At 42.6% G+C, this 16,921-nt stretch overlaps 1 protein-coding gene across 4 annotated transcripts in view; it reads left to right on the top strand.

The window, feature by feature from the left end:
• Positions 1 to 16,921, top strand: part of ITCH (itchy E3 ubiquitin protein ligase) — a 212,757-nt gene that overhangs the window by 37,936 nt on the left and 157,900 nt on the right. For 2 of the 4 annotated variants that reach the window (XM_081292449.1, XM_081292445.1), the window contains exon 2: positions 16,266 to 16,381. The exons of 1 other annotated variant lie outside the window; for it this stretch is intronic. The gene's annotated coding sequence lies outside the window, so the exon portion shown is untranslated. Of the gene's footprint in view, positions 1 to 16,262; positions 16,382 to 16,921 lie in introns of all 4 variants that reach the window. One more of the 4 variants, XM_081292447.1, reaches the window with a different exon arrangement.

Raw genomic sequence — 16,921 nt, 5'->3', positions numbered from 1 at the left:
AGAGAGAGAGAGAGAGAGGTTGAACCCAGGGCCTTATGCATGCATGCAAGCAAGCACTCTAGTAACTGAGGTATAGACCCCGCCCCTTTTATTTATTTATTTATTTATTTATTTATTTATTTATTGGTTGTTCACAACATTACAAAGCTCTTGACATATCATATTTCATACATTAGATTGAAGTGGGTTATGAACTCCCAATTTTTACCCCAAATGCAGATTGCAGAATCACATCAGTTACACATCCACAATTTTACATAATGCCCTATTAGTAACTGTTGTATTCTGCTACCTTTCCTATCCCCTACTATCCCCCCTCCCCTTCCCTCACATCTTCTCTCTCTACCCCATCTACTGTAATTCATTTCTCTCCTTGTTTATTTTCCCATTCCCCCCACAACCTCTTATATGTAATTTTGTATAGCAATGAAGGTCTCCCTTCATTTCCATGCAATTTCCCTTTTCTCTCCCTTTCCCTCCCATCTCATGACTCTGTTTAATGTTAATCTTTTCTTCCTGCTCTTCCTCCCTGCTCTGTTCATAGTTGCTCTCATTATATCAAAGAAGACATTTGGTATTTGTTTTTTAGGGATTGGCTAGCTTCACTAAGCATAATCTGCTCTAGTGCCATCCATTTCCCTGCAAATTCCATGATTTTGTCATTTTTTAATGCTGCATAATACTCCATGGTGTATAAATGCCACATTTTTTTATCCATTCATCTATTGAAGGGCATCTGGGTTGGTTCCACAGTCTAGCTATTGTGAATTGTGCTGCTATGAACATCGATGTGGCAGTATCCCTGTAGTATGCTCTTTTAAGGTCTTCAGGGAATAGTCCGAGAAGGGCAATAGCTGGGTCAAATGGTGGTTCCATTCCCAGCTTTCCCAGGAATCTCCATACTGCTTTCCAAATTGGCCGCACCAATTTGCAGTCCCACCAGCAATGTACAAGTGTACCCTTTTCTCCACATCCTCGCCAGCACTTGTTGTTGTTTGACTTCATAGTGGCTGCCAATCTTACTGGAGTGAGATGGTATCTTAGGGTGGTTTTGATTTGCATTTCTCTGACTGCTAGAGATGGTGAGCATTTTTTCATGTACTTGTTGACTGATTGTATATCCTCCTCTGAGAAGTGTCTGTTCAGGTCCTTGGCCCATTTGTTGATTGGGTGATTTGTTATCTTATAGTCTAATTTTTTGAGTTCTTTTTATACTCTGGATATTAGGGCTCTATCTGAAGTGTGAGGAGTAAAAATTTGTTCCCAGGATGTAGGCTCCCTATTTACCTCTCTTATTGTTTCTCTTGCTAAGAAAAAAACTTTTTCCTTTTTGAGACCAAGTTTTGCTAAATTGCCCTGGCTGGGCTTAAACATGGAATTCTCCTGTCTCAGCCTCCAAAGCTGCTGGGATTATAGGCATGTGCCACTATGCCTGGCCCTTTCCTTTTTTTTTTTTTTTTTTGGTGCTGAGTATTGAGCCCAGGGCTTTGTGCATGCAAGGCAAGCACTCTACCAACTGAGCTATATCCCCAGCTCCTCTTTCCATTTTTAAACACAGTATGTTTCTCCATTTAGGAAGTCTTCTTTGATGACCATCATTAGAGTTCTGTAGTTTTAAGCATACAAACCCTGTATAGATTTTGTTCTTTTTACACCTGTGTCTCATCCTCCCCTCCCCCTTTCTTTCCTTCTCTGGCCTCCTCCTTCTTCTTCTTCTTGTGATTATGAATATCACTACATTTTTGAATTGGTGCTAGTACATTGAAATACAATTGGGTGGGGCTGGGGTTGTGGCTCAGTGGTGGAGTGCTTGCTTTGCACACGTGAGGCACTGGGTTCAATCCTCAGCACCACATAAATAAATAAATAAATAAATAAAAGAAAGATATTGTGTCCATGTTCAATTAAAAAAATAAATAAAAGAAAAGAAAAAGAGATACAATTGGGTTTTGTGTCTTTTCTACCCTGAGGATAGATTATTCTTCCTCAACTCACTTCTTATAGAAAATTGTTTTTGTTTTTGTAGACAGTGGAGTTTTCTGTGGAGCCAACTATGTCATTGCAAATAAGAATAGTTTTATTTTATCCAGTCTTATCTGTATGCCATTTATTTCCTTGCTTTGCTGACTAGAACTTTTTTTTTTTTTTAATTTTTTTTTTTTTTTTTAGTTCTCGGCAGACACAACAGCTTTGTCTGTACGTGGTGCTGAGGATCGAACCCGGGCCGCACGCATGCCAGGCGAGCGCGCTACCGCTTGAGCCACATCCCCAGCCCTGACTAGAACTTTTTAACACTATGTTGAATAAGAATGGTGAGAGCAAGCCAGATGCTGTAGTCCTAACTACTTAGGAGGCAGAGGCAGGAAATTGCTTGAATATAAGAATTCAAGACCAGCCTTGGATCAGTGAAACCCCATCTCAAAGAAGAGAGGAAGAGAGAGGGGGAAGGCGGGAGAAAGACATCCTTGCCTTTTTTCTGATCTTAGGGGGAAAATATTTAATTTTTACCACTAAAAAGTATGTTAGCCATAGTTTTTTTATTTTTCCCCAGAAATGGGGATTGAACCCACGGGCACTCTACCACTGAGTTACATCCCTAGCCCTTTTTTAAAATTTTGAGACAAGGTCTCAATAAATAGCAGAGGCCAGTCTCAAGCTTGCAGTCCTCCTGCTTTGACCCCCCACCCCGTCCAGTAGCTGAGAATACAAGCATGTGCCATCACACACAACTAGTTGTTTTTTTTTTCTTTTAATCACGAACAAGTATTGAATTGTCATATGCTTGTTTTATGATCTCAATTAATATCATGAGCCTTTTCTTCTTTAGTCTGTTAATATGATGAATTGTATTGATTGGTTTTAACACATTAAACTAGCTGAGGACTTTGGCACATACCTGTAATTCCAATGATTCTGGAGGCTTACACAGGAGGACTGCAAGTTCAAGGCCATCGTCAGCAACTCAGTGAGACCCACATCTCAAAATAAAAAAAGATCTGGGACTGTAGCCTAGTGATAGAACACCGCTGGATTCTATTCCCAGTACCAAAAAGAAAAAAAATTACTTACATACACATGCACACACACATATATATGTATATATATACTTGATATACACATATATGTGTGTGTGCATGTGTGTGTGTGTATGTATATGTATTCCAAGACTTTACATCCTTGAAATAAACATCACTTGGTATACAATTATATACCATAATATATATGGTATATAATTCTTTTTGTTCTATTTTCTAGACAAGATTGTACAGAACTTATATTACTTCTTCTTTAAATCTTGGGTAGACTTCTCTTTTTTGAAGAGTTTTAAATTATGAAGTTTGTTTCCTTAATAGTTACAGGACTACGCAAATCATCTATTTCACCTTAGGTGAGTTATAGTAGTCTGGGTTTTTCAAGGAGTTCTTTTGTTGTTGTTGTTCTGAAGATTTAACCCAGGGTGCTTTACCACTGAGCTATATGCCCAGCCTTTCTTTCTTTTCTTTTCTTTTTTTTTTTGGGGGGGGGGGCGGTAGGGGGACAGGGTTTAAGTTGCTTAGGGCCACACTGAGTTGCTATGGTAGGCCTTGAATTTGTGATCCTCCTGCCTCGGCCTCTGGAGTTCCCAGGGTTACTAGTGTGGACCACTGTGCCCAGCTCTTTATTATTCTTTTGGTATCTGCAGGTCTACTGATGATATCTCTGTTTTGTTCCTGACACTGGTTATTTGTGTCTTTTTCTCTTTTTATTATGTCAGTCTTTCTTGTGGTTTCTCAATTGTATTGATCTTTTCAAAGAACTGGTTCTTTGTTTCATTGAATTTATTGTTTTTGTTTTCAACTTCATAGATTTCTGCTCTTTATTATTTCTTTCCTTCTTCTTTCTTTGGGTTTATTCTGCTCTACTTTTCTTGTGTACTTGAGGTAGGCGCTTACATTGTTGACTTGAGACTTTCTTTTTTTTCTTTTTTTTTGAGAGAGAGAGAGAGAGAGAGAGAGAGAGAGAATTTTAATTTTTTTTTTTTTTTTTTTTTTTTTTTAGTTTTCAGCGGACACAACATCTTTGTATGTGGTGCTGAGGATCAAACCTGGCCGAACGCATGCCAGGCGAGCACGCTACCACTTGAGCCACATCCCCAGCCCCGAGACTTTCTTTTTTTTTTTTTAATTTTTTCTTTTTAGTTACACATGACAGTAGAGTCTATTTTGACATGTATACAAACATGGAGTATATCTTCTTCTAATTAGGATCCCAGTCATGTAGATGTACATGAAGTTAAGATTCACTATGGTATATTCATATATATATATGAAAGTTATGTCAGATTCACTCGACTGACTTTCCTATTTCTATCCTCCCTCCCTTCCCTTCATTCCCCTTTGTTGAATCTACACCTAGGTATTAGACCAGATCCTCTTTTCTTTTTTTTTTGTTTAAGTTTTTTTATATTTATTTTATTTTGGACATCATGGACATCATGCTAAGGATCGAACCCAGAGCTCACACATGCTAGATGAGCACTTTGCCACTGAGCCACAACCCCAGCCTCCAGATCGTCTTTTCTTTGTGTCCTTTCTTCCTTCCTTGATGCGGAGGGATTGAACCCAGGGTCTTGTACTTGATAGGCACCCTCTCTAGCATTGTGCTAAAGCCCCACTCTAACTTTTCTTCATTTCTAATGTGTACATTTAGTATTACAAATTCCCCTCTTAGCACTGCTTTGGCACAAATTTTAATATTTTTTGGTTCTATATTCATTCAGTTCAATGAATTTTTAAATTTCCCTTGAGACTTCCTGTTTGACCTATAAACTTTAGAAACATGGTTATCCAGGCACAGTGGTACACATCCCTGTAATCCCAGCAAAGTAGGAAGATGTAAATTTGAGGCCAACCTCAGCAACTTAGTGAGGCCCTAAGCAACTTAGCAAGACCCTGTCTTAAAATAAAAAATAAAAAGAGCTGGGGATGTGGCTCACTGGTAATGTGCTCCTGGGTTCAATCCCCAATTCCAAAAACAAAAAACAACGGACCAGAAATGTGTTGTTTAGTTTCCAAGCGCTTGGAGATTTTCCCATTATCTTTCTGTTATTAATTTCTAGTTTTATGACCCAGGATGTGGTCAATCTTGGTATATGTTTTTCAAGCACTTTGAAACAAATGTGTAGTCTGTTGTTGGATAGAGGCAATTAGATATTTTTGGTCAATTGTATTGTTGAGTTCTTCTATATACTTGTTGATTTTCTTTCTAGTTGTTCTGTCAACTGATGAATGGGGTGTTGACACCTCCAACTATAATTGTGGATTTGTTTCTTCTTTCAATCTATTGGCTTTTGCCTCACATATTTTGTAACTCTGTTGTTTTGTGCGTACACATTTAGGATTCTATTACTTCTTGTTTGTTTGACACTTTTATCATTATATGATGGAAAGGAAACAATGACAGAAACATGAGGCTGGAAGTCCAGGCTCCCCTTTTGGTTTAGGAAAGGGAATAATCTATTTTCTTTTTAAATTTACTATTAGGTGGATAAAGATTAAAAAGTGTGATTGTATACTCTGTTGATGAGGCTGTGGGGAAAACAGACCCCCTCGTATATTGCATCTGGAAAACTCATAAACAATACTCTAGTAATAGTTACCAAGATTACAAACCCACATACCCTTTGATCAAGCAGTTGCACTTTCAGGAATTTATCCAAAGATATATACACACTTGAGTGAAATGACATTAAAAGCTGAAGATTGGAAACAGGCCTGATGGCGCTGCCAGCCTGTAATCCCAGAAGTCTGGGAGGCTGAAGCAGGAGGATCACAAGTTCCAGACCAGCCTCAGGAATTTAGTAAGGCCCTTAAGCAACTGAGTGAGACTCTGTCTCAAAATAATATAAAGAAGGGCTGGGGATGTAACTCAGTGGTTCAGCACGCCTAGGTTCAATCCCCAGTGAGAGAGAGAGAGAGAGAGAGAGAGAGAGAGAGAGAGAAAGAAAGAGAAAGAAAGAGAGAAAGGAAGGAAGGAAGGGAGGGAGGGAGGGAGGGAGGGAGGGAAACAGTCTAAATGTCTTCATTAGAAGTCTTCTAAGAAGACTTAAATAAATAATGATAAAGTCTACACCTTGGAATAGTGAGGCAGCCTTTTAATTTTTTTTCTTTTTTAGTAATTGTAGATGAACAGAATGCCCTTGTTTTGTCTATTTATTTATTTTTCAATGTAGTGCTGAGGATCAAACCCAGTGCCTCAAGCATGCTAGGCAAGCGCTCTGCCACTGAGCCCCAGCCCCGGCCCCGGCCCTTGAGGCAGCCTTTTTAAAGATGTTGTATTAAGGGCTGGGATTGTGGCTCAGTGGCAGAGCGCTTACCTCACACAGTATATGAGGCACTGGGTTCAATCCTGAGCACCACATAAAAATAACTAAGTAAAACAAAGGAACTGTGTCCATCTACAACTAAAAAAAAGTTTTTTTTTAAAAGAAGTTTATTAATACGAAACGGTTTTTAGGATATAATATTACATGAAGAAGGTGGGAGGGAGCTACCTGTAGAACAGTGTGCCCGGTATGCTATTATTTGTGTAAAAAAAACCCAAAAACACATAAGTAGGTATTTGTGTGTGTGTGTGTATGTGTGTGTGTGTGTGTGTGTGTGTGTGTGTGCGCGCGCGCGCGCGCCAAATACACAAGGAACCACTAACAATGCTTCCTGTGGGGGAGAGGCGACAATCCACTCTGCTGAAGGAACAGTGAACAAATAACCGTCAGACGACTCTTCTCCGGTCCGGGCTCCAGTGACGCCTCTGGGCCGGGCACAGAGCCCTGGAAACCGTGAGCACAGGATAGGTCAGGGGCCCCGTCTCGCCCTTTGCACCTGCCCTCTGAGTGTTTGCTTTTGCACACACCCGCCCGAGGGGCGGAGGAGGCAGGAGCCCGCCCATTGGCCGCGGGGGACCTGTGGGCAGCTTCTGTTGCCGCACCGATCTCAATCTCCCGCGGTCCAGCCTCTCACCGCGGACTGTTGGGTGTCTACCAGGTGGAAGCCTGAGGTCCAGGTGCAGAGCACATCAACTGCTGGGGACCCGGCGGGACTGCGAAGCTCTGGTTGGACTCCCTACTGCTCCGCCCCATCCGGGTGTATCCTCCCCCCTCCGCCCACTCCCTTCTCTCCAGGACCCCAATGATGTGTAAACGCCCCCTAGGTCCTCCCGGTTGTCACCAGTAGGCGGAAAACTTCATAGAGATCTAGGAACAAGACTTCCCTTCCCCCACCCCCTCTGATCCCGGACTGCTGTGCTGTGGGTGAAGAGGGGGCCGTCACCGACGCGCCTCTCCAGTTGGAGGAGTTCTCCAGACTTATCCAATAGGAGACTGTTCTTCACTAGCCGCGTGTTTTTTCTGAGCTTCAACCTTTCCAACTGAAAAAAATGGGGTGTGTAAGTGCAAGGGAGAGTGCTTGAATATGCACATGAGATGTATGAAGTATAATTTAATTATATCGAAATTGTCTAGTTATATCTGCCCCACTACTTCTAGGAGGTTCGGGAATGTGTCGGGTTTGTGTTTCTGGTACACAGAAAACACACAATATTTGTGGAATTAATGAATGTCCCTGGATGTCTGCCCAGGACTCTTGGCTTCAGCCCACAGTCCTGTATGTCCTTGAGATAGTGGATTCCCTGAATTCGTCTCTAATGTCGCGACCAAGCCGGGAGCCGTCCGTGATAGAGCCAGATGGCCTCTGAGGTCACTTCCCACTCGAGCCTGCTGGGCTTCCACAATTCTTTTATTCTAACGTTTGCTAGAACCTGGTGCAGGGACCCTAGGAATGAAATGGCCGAGAATGCTGCCACTCCCCCTCATTTCTCAGATTATAACCCCACAGAGGAATGCAGAAGGCACACAAATACTCTGAGAGCTTATAACAGGAGACCTGGGTCAGTCAGAAGGGGGTGTGGTGGTGTCGGGAATGTCCCTGGAACAATCTGAAGGAAGAGCTCAGCAGACAAAAAGGGAGGCAGGGACACCAAGCTGCGGAGCTGCAAGAGGCTCCTCCCCAGCCTGCTGGCCCGCTGCCTCTCTGCCTGACTCCCTTTGCCTGATAGCACCGTGTTCTGACAGCACCCCATCTTAGCACCCTAGACTTCCTAGGTCAGCCTGTCAGGTTAGAGTCGCTTTTACCCCACTCTGCCAGGCGAGGGCACCCTACTCCCAGCTTTAGCTTCAGCCCTTGGCAGACCAAATCCCTCCTAAGGGGTGGCATTTGTATGGCTGATCTACAAACCTCCCATCTGCCCTGGGAGACAAGTGAAATGCATTTCACAGCTTCCTCCCACTGGAGAACGAGCGAAAACTCAAGGAAGCTTGGTGGACCTTACTGATAAGTGGTCTTTAACCAGGGACCCATCTGTTCTGGACGTTGGTAGTCATATGAGATATAATGATAGTATAATAATACTAATTACCATTTATTGAGTAATTCCTATGCTCTCCACAATTCTAAACTCTTTAATCTCCCTAAAAAGTAGATGCTGAGCTGGAGCGTGGTTGCCCATACCTGTAATCCCAGCAGCTCAGGAGGCTGAGGCAGAAGGATCACAAGTTCAAAACAGCCTCAGCAAAAGCCAGGTGCTAGGCAACTCAGTGAGACCTTGTCTTTAAATAAAATACAAAATATGGCTGAGGATGTGGCTCAGTAGTTGCGTGCCCCTGAGTTCAATCCCCAGTACCCCAAAAAGTAGAAGCTAAGCAGGGCATAGTGGCACACACTTGTAATCCCAGCAATTTGGGAGGCTGAGATAGGAGGATTGCAAGTTCAAGGACAGCTTTAGCAACTTTGTAAGGCCCAGTCTCAAAAAAAAAAAAAAAAAATATATATATATATATATATATATATATATAGAGAGAGAGAGAGAGAGAGAGAGAGACAGAGAGACAGAGAGACAGAGACAGAGAGACAGAGAGACAGAGACAGAGAGAGAGCTGGAAATATAGCGCAGTGGTAGAACACTTGACTAGCATTCATGGGGCCCTGGGTTCAATCTCCAATACTAGGGGGAAAAATCAATCTGAGGGTGTAGCTCAGCGGTACAGCCTTTGCCTGGCATGTGTGAGATCCTGGGTTTGATCCCCAGCAAAAACCACAGACACACAAATAATAATAATGGAAGAAAAGGCTGAAGACTTGAACAGGCTCTTCATGAAATGGGATACTTTCATGGCAGAATAATTTTTTGTTCCTTACAATGAAAATGATCCTGACTGATACATTCTTCCTTTCATTAATAAGACAGCTCTTTTGAGTTCATGCTATTCAATCACATTCCCCTCCACTGCTTCGCTGTTTCTGTCAGCCTCCTCTTCATTCACTGAAGACTTTGGTTCCTACCCCATGCTTCTCCTCTCCCTTCCAAGCCCTGCCATCCTCTTGTATGACTTATAATTCCATGAGGTCCACCCATCCTCCACCTCCACGTCCACATCCTGATTATGGATGCCCTTCACCTGCACTTTACTTCAGCTCCCCCACTCCACTGGCCACATCCTGGACCTTATCATCCTGCTGCCACTAGTCAGAAATTTAGCTACAAATAACTTTAAACTGTTAGAAATGCCAGGGTGCCGCAAGGAATCAAACACGTGCTCAGAAGTAGATGGCAAGGCAAACTTCTGCAGAAGGGTGTGCTAACCCAAAACATCTGGCAAGCAGGGAGTCCACCTGTTTTTATCCCTAAGGCAGCACTTCCCCTTGCTTTGATTGGAGAAGCTCAGGGTTACAGTTTATGCAATTGGCTAATTTTAAAATTGGGGTGGGCAAAAGGAAGGGCTAGTTAAAATAGCTACAGTTGGATCTTACATCCCAATTAAGACAAATATTATATTCTGAAAATGGACCATGGAACTTTCTATTAACAAGCGAAAGATGCTATCTCATGTTTAGAAGAACCTGGAGGTAGGTGGGCTCAGGGTACAGTAATTCCTCAATGACCCAGGTTCTTCCTTTCTCTCCATTCTGCTGCTCTGTCAACAAACAGGCTTCCTGCTTGTTTTCACAAAAATGTGGTTACCCCAGGCTCAAATGTCACAGCTTTAATTCAATGTCCAGAGGCAGAAGAGAGGGGATTTCTCTTCCTTTTCTCACTTCCTAGCATGACAAGAAAACTTCCCCAGATGGGCTTTTTCCTTTCCACTCCCATTGCTTAGCAGAAGCCTCCTCACGACCCGCACTGCATCACCCACCCAGGCCTAATTACAGTGCCAGTCCGTCAGCAAGATTAGGCAAAGCTACATAGAGGAGAGAGGGAAAAAAATTAAAATGGACTTATAGAGAAATGTTTCTCATGTACAAAACATTTGGAAGTAGTCTGTCCAGGACTGATAGGGCAGCTTCATGACATCATCTGAAACACAGAAGTTTATCTTTCTACTCCAGTATTCTCAGTGTGGCTTCCATCAAGGTCACTTCATAATACAACCAGCTATAACATCCTCTTTCAAGTCAGAAGGAAAAAAGGGAAGAAAAAAAGGTATGACCCTTCTTCTCCCATGATAGCCTAGAAATCCACAACATCTCACAGCTTATGACCAGACTTCGTCCACATTTGGTTGCATCTGGGAAAATGTAGTGTTTTCTTTCATGAAATTAGATGCATGGCTAAAAATATTGCTACACTTTTCTCTGGCCCAAACTTCCTTGGTCTCTGAGAAGCTAAGAAAGAAAACCAGAATTAGGATTTGAATTCTTCTTGTGACCAAGTCAATTCAACTCTTGAGCATTTGTTTTCTCAAGTAGAAAGTGAAGAGTCAAATATTGCCTGAGAATGACCTTGGTTGCAAGGGAAAGAAAACCTGACCAAACACTAGGCTAAGGAGTTTCTTTGTCTCACAGGAAGTCTCAACACAGGGAGCTGTTCCTATTGCTTCACTGATTTGGTGATGTCATGGCCTGAGTCATTGTGATGCTCTTAGCCCTTTCTTCATGTATGTGCCTCATGGAACATGTGGTTCCATAGTCATCATAGAGCTGTCCTCTCAGGGGCAATGTGCCAGGAGTGTTCATGTTTAATGTTTCATAATAAAATCAGAACTATTTATTGGACATCATTTATTGAACACTGTTTACTAAGCACTATCTGAGTGCTAGGCACATGAGTGACATTCTAACATTCTCTCTCATCTTCACAAGTCTCTATGAGTTTGGGATTATTAGCTCTACTGAGATACACCCCCAACCGTATTATCTTTTTATTATTATAATTATTAACACAGGAGGAAATCAAGTCTACAAGAAGGAAAAGTCACTTGTCCAAAATCACGTTGAACTGGTGCAGTGGAGCAAGCCTGTACTCCCGATGATTTAGGAGATTGAGGCAGGAAAATCAAAGGTTCGAATCCAGCCTCAGCAACTGAGTGAGACCCTGTCTCAAAATAAAAATCTAAAAAGAACTAGGAATGTGGCTCAGTGGTGAGGCACCCCTAGGTTCAATCCCCAGTACCCAAAACAAAAACAAAAACATGTTGAAATGATAGGACACAAACGTAGGTGTCCCCAAACCCTGTGCATTTTAGTGAGGTCTCAGGATCTCTAGTTGGTAGAAGGATAAATTAAAAGGAGTTTTTGAATAGAGGTTAAGCAGTATGGCTAAGGAAAAAAAAATGTAATGGAAAAAATGTAATGACCTCAGAAGTTGAACTTAGAAACTCACCATCATAATCCACCCTAAGAAATGTATCCATGTAGACATGAAGTTGCACGTAAAGGATGTCTACTTCAGCATCATTCGCAATGGGGAAAAACTGGAAACATCCTAAAGATCAGGGATCTTAAACAAACTCTTCTGTTCAGAAATACACTTAGAAAGCAGTGGTCAAATGTGGACTCTCAGTTCAAATACTGCTTCACTCACTCATTTAACATGTTGTCATACATCTGTCAATGACAGGGATACATCTTGAGGAATGCATCATTTAGGCAATTTTGTCATTGTGCAAACATTGTAGGGTACTTACGCAAATCTAGGTGGCTTAGGTCAATCACTCGATGTGGCCTTGTGATGCAATCAAGACATTGGTAGCTGGGTGAGGTGGTGCACACCTGTAATCCTTACAACATGGGAAGATCTGAGTTTGACAAGGCCAACCTGGATTACGTATGAAATACCCATTTCAAAAAGAAAAAAGAACATGGGGTGGTACATGTCTCTAATCCCAGTGGCTCAGGAGGCTGAGGTAGGAGAATCACAAGTTCAAGGCCAACCTCAGAAAATTAGCAAGACTCTCAGTGAGACACTGTTAAAAATAAAAAAGAACAGGGGATGTGGCTCTGTGGTAAAGAACCTCTGGGTTCAATTCCCAATACCAAAAAGGAAAAATAAAGGTCTAGTGAATAATATGCAAACCAGTGACATAGTCATTAATTGTCATTATTAAGTATTATTACTGTACAGCATTATATGGGATATACTTTTACTTGACTGGCAGAACAGTAGGTTCATTCAGACCAGAATCACCACAACACAATAATATGTTGCACTACATACAAGGGCTACAACATCACTAAGTGGTAGGAATTTTTCAGCTCCATGTTGAGAGCCACAGCCAAAGGGGCCCCAGCAAACTTCCAGCTGCCGGCTGATGATTGACTCACAGCAGCCCCAGCAACATCTAGCTGATTGGCTCCTCTGCGGTGATGTTCATTGGGCTGTTTCCCTGCCCTTCAGACTGCCAGCTGATGATTGGCTCACAGCGGCCCCAGCAACATCTAGCTGATTGGCTCCTCCACGGAGCTGCTCATTGGAGGACTTCTTTGGCTCCGCCCACGCAACCCAGCCAATCGGCCTCAAGAGCAGGAGGATTGTGGGAGGTGGTGAGGTTTGTGTGGGGGTGAGAGGCTTGTGGGAAGCCGGTGGTGGCAGTTGGGCTCTGAGGGTTTTTTCCTGAGGAGCTGTTTTGTTTGGCATTTGTAGTTCTAAAAATAAAGTTAGTTTCTTTTGACAAGTGGCTCCTGAATTGTGCCCAGCCAGACTGCGGCAGCTCCAGTTTAATCTTATGGGACCACTGCTGAGTTGCTTAGAGCCTCGCTAATTTGCTGAGGCTGGCTTTGAATTCTCAGTCCTCCTGCCTCAGCCTCCTGAGCCGCGGAGATTATAGGCGTGAGTCACCATGCTCCACTCCCTTTTTTCATCTTTAAAATGGAAAAATCACTAGTGACCTCAGACTGCTTGAAAGAGACATGTATGAGAAGCATATAAAACAGGGCCTGGAACCTCATGGGCACTTAGGTGTATTTTCACAATATACTGGCTGGCAGTTAAAGAGCTGGTTTTCCATATATACTTATATAGAAAAAATATGCCATTTGAGTGTGGTGGTGCACGCCTGTAATCCTGGTGACTTAGGAGGCTGAGGCAGGAGGATCGAGAGTTCAAAGCCAACCTCAGCAATGCTGAAGCACTTAGCCACTCAGTGAGGGACCTGTCTCTAAATAAAATACAAAATAGGGCTGGGGATGTGGCTCAGTGGTTGAGTGCCCTGAGTTCAATCCCCAGTACCAAAAAAAAAAAAAAAAAAAAAAGAAAGAAAGAAAGGAAACACCTAAGTCATGGGGGTAAGTAGGAAAAGGTAGAACAACAAGACCCTCTTGAAAAGCAAAGTGGTATTTTTCTACATGTTTATACCAAAAGTGCATAGAAACAAGGTCTTGCCAGCAGGATAAGCACACTTATGACCATGTTTCCTCTGGGGCAAGGATTGGCTGAAGGGGCAAAAGAATTATGCTTGGTTATATTGCCTCTCTGAAAGTGTCCCCACGGGTAAAATTAGAGATTTACTGGAAGCCACCTGATAAATGATTGCTAAGGATTGAGTTAACACACATCAAACATATACAATAGTGCCTGCTACACATGGTTGTAATTAAATTTCTCTTTATTCTCCTATGCCTTTTCATGATATCAAATAATCTCTCTATGTTGGTCATGAGTGTGAGGTGGGGAGAGCTTCACCTCAAAGTTGCTGCAGGATCTTATGGTGAGGGGAAGCTTTAAAAAGTTAGAGATAATGGGGCTGGGGATGTGGCTCAAGCGGTAGCGCGCTCGCCTGGCATGCGTGTGGCCTGGGTTCGATCCTCAGCACCACATACAAACAAAGATGTTGTGTCGGCCGAAAACTAAAAAATAAATATTAAAAAAAAAAGTTAGAGACAAGCTGGGCATGATGGCACATGTCCATAATCCCAGTGGCTTGGGAGGCTGAGGCAGGAGGATCACAAGTTCGAAGCCAGCCTCAGCCTCAGTAAGGCCCTAAGCAACTTTGTGAGACCCTGTCTCAAAATAAAAAATAAAAAGGACTGGGGACCTGGCTCAGTGGTTAAATGCCCCTGGGTTCAAAATCTGGTACCAAAAAAAGAAAAAAGCTGGAGACAAAGTCAAGACTCCAGGATAAGGACAAATGGGTGGGTAGTATAAAGGAGTTTGTGTACGGGGATGGGGAAGCTAGACATCTAGTAGGTTCAAGCTCTAAGGAGATGGTCTAAGTACCATATTTCATCAAATTTAAGATCCAACATTGTGACATGCACCTTTATGTTATATGACACAATATAATTTTTTAAATACTGAAATTAGTTTAATGACTTATCAGTTTTTACATGTATTTCATTTTCAAAAGTTTTCAAAGGCAAACAATGTCCACCAGAGAAACATAAGATATCCCTCAGCACTGAAATAGGAAGCAGTGTCCTCACCCTAATTTTTAAAAATGCAAATGAGCTGTAGAATTAGCATTTTCCCCATGATGACTATTTTGAAGTTTTATGGGGGGGATGGTAAATGTCAAATTCTTTCCCTAAACCATCTCTTATCTTCTTTGTTCCCCTGCATGGGCTGAGTCAGCCTGTTGGGTGACCCAGGCCTGCCCTGGGGGAGGAGGGAGGCCACACAACTAAGTCCTTTGAGCCTTTCCTCTGACCCGAGGGCAGCAACAGCTGGAAAGGGGCCCGGCTTTATGGGGGAACAATGGTGCCAGCCAGCTGCGGGTGAAGCAGGGCTGCACAGCCTGGCCTGATCTGGCCTGGGTCCAGAAGAGTGCCCCTTGCACCTGAGGGGTCCACTCCACTTAGGCAAAGGTCCAAAAGAGCCACAGAAGGTAAAGAGAGTACCCCCCAGTATCCCCAGGGAACAACCCTATCCACAGAATCCCTGAATACCTCAAGAGTATGTGGAACTGAATCTTCCCAGTGTACAGATGAGAAAACAAAGGCTCCCACAGGGACTGGAACTTCAAAGTCCCACAGTAAGTCCACAGCTAAGCTGGACCCAGGATCCAGTTTCCCTTTGACACAGCAAGTCCACCATCACGTGACACCTTGTGCAAACTCTTATGAATGTGTCAACTATGTTGTTCTGATAAAGTGTCCGTCTGACACATCAGATACTATCTCACCCCCAGATTATTGGAATAAGAAGTGGGATCTCAGGTCTGAATGCCTGCAGGACATGGGAGACCTGGGAGCACCTGCCTGTCCCGCTCCTTCCAGCCAACACTGACTGTGACATAGGAACTGCCCGAGTTCAAAGCCTACCCCTCACCTTCCTGTGTGTGTCCTTGGGTAAATTACTTTGTCACTGTGGCAGTCACTTCCAAGATGGCCCTGAATGATTCTCACATCTTGGTATTCATTCCCTTGTGTAGTCTGTCCCTTCCCATAAAATGGACCTACACCTACGTAACCATGAGGAGACTGCAGAAATGACAGTCTGACTTTTGGATTATGTCAGAGAAGATACTGCCGCTCTACCTAGATATCTTGGAGCACTTGCTCTGAGGGACAAGGGCAGATGTTAAGGACAATTGAGCAGCCCTGTGGAGAGGTTCACATAGCACATGTCTTAGTCTGTTTTTTGCTCCTACAGTAATACTCCAGACTGGATAAATCATAAACAGTAGAAGTTTATTTGGTTCTGCAGGCAAAAAAGTCCAGAATCTAGGGACCACATCTGGTGAGATCCTTCTTGCTACATCCCAACATGGCAGGAGGCATCAGGTAGCGAAAGAACATGCAAGAGAGTGGTCAAGAGGGGACTAAATTTACTTTTATGACAAACCCGTTTCGTGATAACTGACCCACTCCAGGATAATGACATCAGCCCTTATGAATGCCATAATTGCCCCTTAAAGATCCTAACTCTCAACACTGTTACCGTAGCAATTAAATATCCACATGAGTTTGAGAGAGAACATTTAAATCATAGCAGCAAGTAACTGAGATCCTTGCCAGCAGTAAACCAATTTGCCTTGGTATGAATTACGTGGAATTAGATGCTTCAACCCCTGTCAAGCTTAAGATGACTGCATCCCAGGCTGACATCTGGACCAGAACCTCAAGAGATGTTCCAGGTGAGAATCACCCAGTAAATCTGCTACCAAATTCTGAACCCATAGAAAATAGATAAAATTATAAATGATTACTGTTTTAAGCTATTACATTTTGGGTTGATTTCTTATGCAGCAACAGATTATTAATACAATAAATTTTTGCCTTCTTTTTCTTATCTTTAAACAAGGGTGATAATACCTGCTTCATATAATGAAGATTCAATAAGATTATATATGGGGCCCAGGACCTGTAATTCCAATACTGGAGGATAGGGCAATTTAGTGAGACTCTCGGGATTTTAAAAACACTTTTAATTTAAAAAATAATTTAAAAGCCAGGTGTGGCAGCACATGCCAGTAATCTCAGTGACTCAGGAGGCTGAGGCATGATGATTCCAAATTCAAGGCCAGCCTTGACAATTGAACAAGACCCTATCTTTTTATTTTTTTAGTTTCTTTTTTAAAATTTTATTTATTCATTCTAATTTGTTATACATGACAGCAGAATGCATTTCAACTCATAGTACACATATAGAGCACAATTTTTCATGTCTCTGGTTG

This window comes from Spermophilus citellus (assembly GCF_964194105.1).
Source record: "Spermophilus citellus genome assembly, chromosome: 4".
NCBI lineage: Eukaryota > Metazoa > Chordata > Mammalia > Rodentia > Sciuridae > Spermophilus > Spermophilus citellus.
This window is presented reverse-complemented; position numbering and strand designations above follow the sequence as displayed.